Source organism: Babylonia areolata, chromosome 23 (assembly GCF_041734735.1).
Source record: "Babylonia areolata isolate BAREFJ2019XMU chromosome 23, ASM4173473v1, whole genome shotgun sequence".
Lineage (NCBI taxonomy): Eukaryota > Metazoa > Mollusca > Gastropoda > Neogastropoda > Buccinidae > Babylonia > Babylonia areolata.
The window spans coordinates 33,699,936-33,709,935 of NC_134898.1; the positions used below are offsets into that span (position 1 = coordinate 33,699,936).

The following is a 10,000-nucleotide window of genomic DNA, read 5'->3' on the forward strand; positions in this document are numbered from 1 at the left end:
TGGACTGTCTCCTGACGACCTGACATTGATGGTTCGTTCCCTGTGGACTGTCTCCTGACGACCTGACATTGATGGTTCGTTCCCTGTGGACTGTCTCCTGACGACCTGACATTGATGGTTCGTTCCCTGTGGACTGTCTCCTGACATTGATGGTTCGTTCCCTGTGGACTGCGTCCTGGCAACCTAACATGGATGGTTCCCTGTGGACTGCCGACGCTGGGACTGCGACAGACTGACCCAAGTGTGGCCGTGTTTGGGGGACATAGGAGTAATGCCACAGAAACGGTGCAATTGGTGGGGCAGCAGCAGCCAGAAAACAACGACAACAAACACGTTACGCGTGCCCGTGAGCCGAGGTACCACAGCGACAATAACTTCATGCTGTGGATCGTGCAGTCAGCTGCCTTGTTGTCGTGAGCCGAGGTCCCACAGCGACAATAACTTCATGCTGTGGATCGTGCAGTCAGCTGCCTTGTTGTCGTGAGCCGAGGTACCACAGCGACAATAACTTCATGCTGTGGATCATGCTGCCTTGTTGTCGTGAGCCGAGGTACCACAGCGACAATAACTTCATGCTGTGGATCGTGCAGTCAGCTGCCTTGTTGTCGTGAGTCAACTCAGTTTAACGCCTTGCCTTACAGAAAACAACAACAACCAGAGCAGCAACAACAACAACAACAACAACAACAACAACAACAACAACAACAACAACTACTACTACTACTACTACTACTACTACTACTACTACTACTACAAAACTACAAAACTAGATGCATGGTGTAGCATTGCATTTGATTCTGTTCATCATGGGATGTGTGTTTTGCATGTTGAATTTATTTCAAACTTTCTTCCTTCCGCCCGTCCGTCCGTCCGTCCGTCCGCCCGCCTCTGTTTGTCTGTCTGTCTGTCTGTCTCTCTCCCTCTCTCTCTCTTTCAGTCTAGGCTGTCTGTCTGCCTCTGCCTCCCTCACTCTATCAGTCTTTGCCTCTGTCTTTGTCACTGTCTGTCTGTCTGTCTGCTTCACACACACACACACACACACACACACACACACACACTCCATCTCAGTGTGTGTGTGTGTGTGTGTGTGTGTGTGTGTGTGTGTGTGTGTCTCGGTCTGTCTGTGTTCCCTTCATTATATTTTTATAATGATGATGATGGTGCGTTGATTAGTATTATAATTATCAGTAGTAGTAGTAGTAGTATTTACCATTGCTATTATTGTTGTGTCTTATCATTACTGTTTTTGTTGTCACAAGGACAGATTGGAAGACTAGGCAATGCCTAAAATCTTGATCCTTGAGTAATAAAGTTTTTGAATCTTGAATCTCTCCGTCTCAGTCTCTGTCTGTCTGTCTTTCTCTTTCACACACACACACACACACACACACACACACACACACACACATTTTTTGTTGTCTGCAGTGTTTTAACATACGGAGCCGTGTGCTGGGGGGAAAACCTGACCAAACATGACAAAGACAGGTTGGGAAAAGTCATTAGGAAAGCGGGTGGGGTGGTGGGTATAAGACAAGACACCTTTAGCGACATGCACAATAGAAAACTGACCGACAGACTAATAACAATTTTGACCGACGAAAGACACCCACTACATGATGACATTAATAGCAGAAGGTCAGACACAAGTGGTAGGTTTAGAGCTCCACGCGCAAGAACATCTCGATACATTAATTAATTTATTCCTACAGCCATTCGCGCACACAATCAAAACATCCAATACACTAAGTGACCCCTCCCACCCCCCAAGCCCCCTCGCCACAGCAACACCTAAACTTCACCAGCAGACGAGTGTATGGGAGCAGACATTATGCGTGCATGTGGGACTGAGCGGGTGAGCACGGGCAAGCATTTCTGTGTGTGTGTGATCGGAAGTGATTTTCAAATATTTTCTTATTTTACTTGGATTTCATGTATCTTAATGTTAATGTTCTAATTTTATTGGCGTGACATATGTGCATGCATACGTTGTTTGTGTGTGTGTGTGAGTGAATGAGTGTGTGTGTGTGTGTGTGTGTGTGTGTGTGTGCATTTTACTTATATATACGATTTATTCCCTTGATGTTTTTATTTATGTATTGTTGTACAATACCTTATTGTCTTAACGTGTGTGTGCGTGTGTATGTGTGTGGGTGTGTGTGTGTGTGTGCATGTGTGTGTGTGTGTGTGTGTGTGTGTGTGTGTGTGTGTGCGTGCGTGCGCGCATGTCATTATAGTAATCAATACCCTTTTTTTGTTGGATGTTTTCATTTGTTAATATTGTTGTGCAATACCCTATTGTCTTAACATTAGTATGTGTGTGTGGGGGGGGGGGGCGGGGGGGGGGGTTAGTATATCGTCAGCTATTGGGAAATCTTATTTGACTAGTTTTAATCTCTTCTTATGTTGCGCATGATTTTATGCCAGTGTTTACAATGAGCCTGTGATTGCACAACTTAATTTCCATGTGGATTAATAAAGTGTTTTTGATTTGATTGATTTTGATTCACACACACACACACACACACACACACACACACACACACACACACACACACACACACACACACACACACACACACACACACACTGTTATATTGATCGCTGTCAATGAATGGAAAACAACCACGCGTATCTTCGAACGCTGCGTCCCTGGATGGAACCAACCTACAATAACACATGCAGGGCTGTGCTGTCCCAATTGATTTTTTTATCATTTTATTTTTGTATCCTGTAATGGCGCAGCGACTAATGGAACATGCTTGTCTGTGTCATAGAACTGCATTCAAGTCTGAATGTCCCTTGCAAAATGAGTCTGTCGTTCAAAGTGGTCTTCTTTCCCATCTTTTGCGTACTTGGTATATGGTAAAAAATAAAAGATAAAAAGAAAGTGATCATGTGACCCAAGGCACATGAAAGAGAATGCGACATATTTTTCTTTCTCTCTCTCTATTTATTTTTATAATCTTTTTATTATTTTTATGGTGTGCTAATGAGAATACATTGGAAAGTTTGAGGAAGTCCAAATATAGGCTATGGTTGAAGGAAGGGTAAGGGGGTTAGGAGGGAGGTGGGGGGGGGGGAGGTACGTGTGGACGGCAGTGAGTGAGAAGGGGAAAGAAATCCTCTGATCCAAACCACTTGAATATTCAGTCCACGAATGTGTGTTCGTGCGCGCGTGTGGGTGCATGTGTGTGGTTTTGGGAGTGTGTGTGTGTGACAGAATTGGGGGGGGGAGGGGAGGGGGGAGAGGGGTTGTGCACGCAGTCTTTGTGTGTGTGTGTGTGTGTGTGTGAGAGAGAGAGAGAGAGAGAGAGAGAGAGAGAGAATAGAAATTCGGGACGTGTGTCAGCCGACAGCCAGAATGACCACGCGATGACCTCTCTGTGCCCCTCTCTGTCACATAAACATGCGGTGCACGTGCTATACGATCTGTCTCTCTCCCCCACGCACACTCGCTCCCACACCTGCACCAGAGGGCCGATACAAATGTCAGGCCGCTGTGTCAGTTTTTTGTCATGACACAGAGTGAGATGTTTGCCTGCTTCAGAACTTTGAACATTGTAAAATCACGATGACGCCACGTTTCAGAGAAATGCCCTGCCATGCAGAAAGATGCTATATCGATTATGAGTAATTTAATGTTAGCCAAACACACGGACACACACACACACACACACACACACACACGCACGCACGCACACGCGCGCACATACGCATATACACACACAGCGCCCACCACTACCGTTCCCCCACACATCTCCCTCCCCCCCCCACACACACACACGCACGCGCACACACACACACACACACACACACACACACACACACACACACACACACACGATTCTGCCGTTGTGTTTCGTGACAACGAACCTGGTCAGCTGTTCGGAATGAAGATGAACAAAGGAAACCATAGAAAGAAACTTTATACGTCCTGAATTTAGGGTAACGTGGATTTTTTGGTGTTTTTCTTTATGTTCGTTTTTGTTGTTGCTGTCTGTTTGTTATTGTTGTTGTTTTTTAGGGGGGGGGGAGGGAGGGGGGGTAAGATCAGTTTGTCTATTTCTATGGGGCTTATCTATCCCTGGTAATTGACCCCCCCCCCCCCCCCCGGAACCCCCCACCCACCCGCCCCCGAAAAGTAGGAAAGCAAATAAGTAAATACAGTAAATCTCCACCTCGCAGCAAAGGCGCCGGAGGCGATTAAAATTCAGGAGCAGTATCTTCCTCGTCTGGAAATTTCATCTTTTCTGTCGCTTTCTTTGATTCTTGCTGTTTCTTTTCCTTCTCTTTCGATCATCACCTCATTTCTTATTTTGTGCCTGCGTGCAGTTGGGGAGTTTAAAAAAAAAAAAAACAGCAAACAAAAACAAATACTATGACAATCCTAAGGCAAGATTACTGACATTCTGTTCGGATCCGTTCAAGATGTTCCCATGAACTTGAAGGTTTCGTTTGGTTGGTTGGTTTTTGCTTGTTGGTTTTCTGTAGAAGTTGAAGACATCTTTATTCTCCTTGAAAATATAGTACAAATCTGCTATTTTTATTTTCTTTCTTTCTTTCTTTCTTTTTTAATGTGGTGTAGCGTATATGGATCAGTCCGATGCCCTCATTGACGCCGCATTCTTTACGGAAACTGAGGCCGTAAATGTATTGTATTGTATTGTGTTGTGTTGTATTGTGTTGTGTTATATTGTATTGTATTGTGTTGCATTGTATTGTGTTGTATTGTATTGTATTGTGTTGTGTTGTATTGTATTGTATTGTGTTATGTTGTATCGTATTGTATGTGTTGTATTGTGTTGTTTTGTGTTGTATTGTATTGTGTTGTATTGTGTTGTGTTGTATTGCATTGTATGATATTGTATTGTATTGTGTTGTATTGTGTAGTGCTGTATTCTGTTCTATTGTTTTGTGTTGTATTGTGTTGTGCTGTGGTGTGTTGTATTGTGTTGTATTGTGTTGTGTAATGGGGCCTGCACCGTCTGTACAGTAATGGGACCTGCACTGTCTGTACAGTAAGGGGACCTGTACCGTCTGTACAGTAATGGGACCTGTACTGTCTGTACAGTAAGGGGACCTGTACCGTCTGTACAGTAATGGGACCTGTACTGTCTGTACAGTAAGGGGACCAGCACTGTCTGTACAGTAATGGGACCTGCACCGTCTGTACAGTAATGGGACCTGCACTGTCTGTACAGTAATGGGACCTGTACTGTCTGTACAGCAAGGGGACCAGCACTGTCTGTACGGTAATGGGACCTGCACCGTCTGTACAGCAAGGGGACCAGCACTGTCTGTACAGTAACCCGTGTCGTCCTTTTCATGGTGCATCTTGCAGCTCCAGAAACAACGCAGCTCACAGTCCATGGTGTTGGGGCAGCCCTAGCTGTGGTCGTGTTTGTCATCCTAGCACAGAGAATTTCCTAGTTAACACACACACACACACACACACACACACACACACACACACACACACATGAAATACAGTAGAAAAGTAAAACGTTTTTGTGTAAAGGAAAATAAATGAGGACTCTTAAAGGCACTTTGACCGACTAACACGTTGCTTGTCTTGTGTCTTTGGAAGTGAAAAAAAGAAAAGATGTGTTTCAAAAATTCTTTGGTTTTCCGATAGACACGACAATGTTGAGGTGTCCTATCCTATGAAGAGGAAACTTTTTGGTGAATATTTGGCCAGCAACATGTTTCTAACTGGCGTGCAAAATATATATATATATGATGATAGTGTGCTTTTTGAAAGTAAAGAGTCCAAAGAGTGGGGCGGGGATTACCATACGTTGAAGAAGTTTCGTTCGGAAAAAAAGAACCAAATCATACGACCAAGAGATAGTGCGCATGCTGAAAGTTTCGCACAAGTGGATACAAGACATGAGTTGTATTAAACGTAGCTTGTGGTAGAATTAAGTCTTCTGTGTTACTATCGGTTTTGAATTACAATTAGTTACACACACACACACACACACACACACACACACACACACACACACACACACACACACACACAACATATATATGTTGTGTGTGTGTGTGTGTAACTAATTGTGACATTGCCACTTTTGTTGTCCTTTGGAAGTTTTTTTTCCATGTGTTTGAACTCTTGTTACGAATAATGGTTAACTTTATTATCATCAGTAGGCCTACATTTTTAGCAAGGAGCAAGGTGGCTTAATGGTTAAGACTAGGCTTTCGTGCGTTGTAAATGAAGACAGGAGCCGTGGAAAATATAACCCCCAGCTGATTTAATCTCCCCACCAACCACCCCCTACCCCACAAATCCACTCATTCTACCATTACCCCTCGTGTTGCTCCCTCTCTCCCTCCCTCCCTTGCTGCCCGCTGCAGTAATTCCTCAGGTTCCACAACAGATGGGTCGTCTGGCAGGGGAGTGGAGGACACGAGAAAAACGTGTGAAACTATGGATCGTCCCGAAGTCCTGTCACTAGGCGTTACCCGTAATTCACTCACAGTCGTTCACCATGTGCGACCTCTCGTCAGCTTGACCTCTCTGCTGCTGGAGCGGTTTGTAGATTACGTCTGTCACTGTGAGGCTTGACGGTGGTGGGTGGGGGGTGGGGGGGGGGAGTTCTGCACCCCCGACAAACTTGACCCCCTGGGTGTGTTTTTAGTAGTAGTAGTAGTAGAAGTTGTAGTAGTAGAAGTTGTAGTAGAAGTAGTAGTCTATTTCAGTTTCGGAAGGCTATGAAGTAGTAGGTATAGTCGTAGTAGTAGTAGTTGTAGTCTGTTTCAGTTTCGGAAGGCAATGGAGTGGGAGGCATACTGTGGGTGATGTTTCTGGCGCATGTTTACGGATATGATTGAGTGGTTTTTGAATCATGTAAATGAGCGAGTGGGTTTGTTTTTTAGTTGTTGCTGTTGTTATTTTTTTAATGAAGAGGACAGATTTGTGCCAAAGTCTCGGGCTGGCGGCCCAACATTTTGAGCCCAAAGCGTATTCATGTCCTAATCAGCTGGATAGGAAAGAAAAGAAACGAACTGAGAGAACATTTTGTTGGTTGAAAATTGACCACTTATGTGTCAGGGATGGACCATGGAGGGGGGGGGGGAATAAGGGTCCTGGAGGGTCCACACACCCACATACACACCCACACCCAGCCCCCATAATCCCCCTTCCAGTGCCTGTGAGCGTGGAGGTGGCGGGGTCGGGATGGGAGTGAGGGGGGGGTGAGGCAGGAAAGATGGTTGGCACTTAAGGAGACAGGCCGAGCATGAAATATGCAGCAGGGTCACCGTCCCGCACTGACATGGTTCAGTTGTTACGAGAATGTATTAGAAAAGGGGAGGGGGTGTGAAGGGGGCAGAGGTGTGAGGTGGGGATTCAGGGCGTGTGTGTGTGTGGGGGGGGGGGGTCTGGTGGGAAGATGGGGCAGGTAGACTGGATGGGGGGTTGGTGAGGGGGGGGGGGGGGGTAAGAAAACAGAAACAGCGATAGACAGACAGAAACAGAAAGAGGTCCGAGGGAGCGGGCATGAGAAAATGAGATTTAGTGCCTGCTTGCGTTGCCTTGGAAATGGAGTGTGTGTGTGTGTTTGCGTGTGAGTGTGTGTGTGTGTCTGTGTCTGTGTCCGTGTCTGTCTGTAGGGGTAGAAGAGGGGTCAGTGAGAGAGAGAGAGGATGACAGTGTGTGTGTGTGTGTGTGTCTGTGTGTGTGTGTGTGTGTGTGTGTGTGTGTGTGTGTGTGTGTGTATGTGTCTGTGTGTGTGTGTGTGTGTGCTATGGAAGGGGTCGGGGGTGTAAAGATACTGCGTGCATTGAACCGCACTGCATTGAGAGACAGAAATACAATGAGAGAGAGAGAGAGAGGGAGAGAGAGAGAGAGAGAGAATACTGGGAACACACTTCGTACATTTCATACCCATTTTTCCTTCTTTTTTATGAACAGTATACCTGTGTAATTATGAATCAGATGTGTATCTGTAATTCTGATATGACTTACCAGTGAAAGGACGTTAAACTAAAGAAAGAGAGAGAGAAAGAAAGAAAGATAGAATCACGGATAACAGTGATGCTATCCTGAGTTTGTTGTCCCGACCCCTTTTCGCCTGAGCTTTCAGTGCACACAAAAATATATATTGGAAAGCTTCGATGCTGCTATGGTCAATGAGTTTGAAAGATTTGAAACATTCTACGATGCCTTGAAAAGGTATTTCCGTATGGAAAGGATTCAGTTCTTCAATGTCTTACTTTCACTGGTTGACCATTTGCCCACAAATACAGTCCAAAACCCTTCTTACGTAGTTGCAAGTTGTATATTGTATAACCTTTATGTCACAACAGATTTCTCAGTGTGAAATTCAGGCTGCCCTCCCCAGGGAGAGCGTGTCGCTACACTGAGAGCGCCACCCTTTTTTGACTCACTTGTGTAAACAAAGTGAGTCTATGTTTTAACCGGTGTTCGGTTGTGTGTGTGTGTGTGTGTGTGGTAAACTTTAACATTGCCATTTTCTCTGCAAATACTTTGTCAGTTGACACCAAATTAGGCATAAAAATAGGAAAAATTCAGTTCTTTCCAGTCATCTTGTTTAAAACAATATTGCACCTCTGGAATGGGCACAAAAAAAGCCAAATTATATGCAAACTGCAGGGAGTTCGATTTTAACAATACTATTTTCAGTGCTCTTTTATACATACGGTGAATAAACTTGATGTTTGAGAGGCTACAGCTGTCCCATAAAGTTGACGCATAATCGATTACTGGCGGAATATGTGCACAGAAGAAGAGCTTTCGTGAATGGACATTGAGGATCTTTTTGATTATTGCAAGTTGAAGTATTCTATTAGAGAGACGTTTACTTAAGTACTTCGTATGATCAGTCCAAGACAGATCTTTATCAATAATGAAACCCAGAATTTTATGTGAATCTACCTCTTCAATTTTATTGACGCCTAGGAATAGTGGTTTGAAGTTATGTTTCATTTTTTGTCTTTTTTGTCGTGCACATACATACATGCACTTTTTTCTGAGCATTTAAGGACATGTGATTCAAGTGTGTCCAATCATTAAGTTTCTGAATGTAAGGCTGTGTCATCTGCAAACATTTCACATTCATATTTCATATGACAAGGTAAGTCATTAACATAAGTGGAGAATGAAATTGGCCCTGAGATGGATCCCTGTGGTACTCCATGTTAATAGATGTAAAATTTGAGGTTTGATTATTTACTGTTATTAACTGTTTCCTATCAGAAAGAAAAGATGGTAAAGATGAATATACTCTGGTGGTAATTTATAAGCTTCTAATTTACGTAGTAACAAGGAGTGATTGATTACATCAAAAGCTTTTTTCAAAATCTATGAAAAGGAGACCTGTGAATTTATTTCCATTTATGTTATGTAGAAGACTGTCAGTGAGTTGTATGAGGGCTGTATGACAAGAATGAGAGGGCTTTATGACCAGACTGGTCTTCATGGATTGGGTCGTTGTCAAAGAGATAAGAATATAAACATTTTTGCAAATGTTTTTCAACGGGTTTAGACAGAGCAGACAAGACAGAAATTGGTCTTTAGTTAAATGGATCAGAAGAATTACCTGATTTGTACAGTGGAATAACTCTAGCCTGCTGTGTGTGTGTGTGTGTGTGTGTGTGTGTGTGTCTGTCTGTCTGTGTGTGCGCGTGTGTGTGTGTGTGTGTGCGCGCGCGCGTGTGTGTGTGCACGTGCGCTCGCGCGTGCGTGGGTGTGTATTCTTTCTGTGTGTGTCCCGTGCAGACCCCTACTTGAAGGTGTCCCTGATGTGTGTGTCTTTCTCTGTGTGTCCCGTGCAGACCTCTACGTGAAGGTGTCCCTGATGTGTGTGTCTTTCTCTGTGTGTCCCGTGCAGACCTCTACGTTAAGGTGTCCCTGATGTATGTGTCTTTGTGTGTGTGTCTCGTGCAGACCTCTACGTGAAGGTGTCCCTGATGTGTGTGTCTTTCTCTGTGTGTCCCGTGCAGACCTCTACGTTAAGGTGTCCCTGATGTG

The 10,000-nt window shown here is 44.4% G+C and overlaps 1 protein-coding gene across 1 annotated transcript in view; it reads left to right on the forward strand.

Moving 5' to 3' along the window:
• Positions 1 to 10,000, forward strand: part of LOC143298232 (synaptotagmin-9-like) — a 74,055-nt gene that overhangs the window by 60,823 nt on the left and 3,232 nt on the right.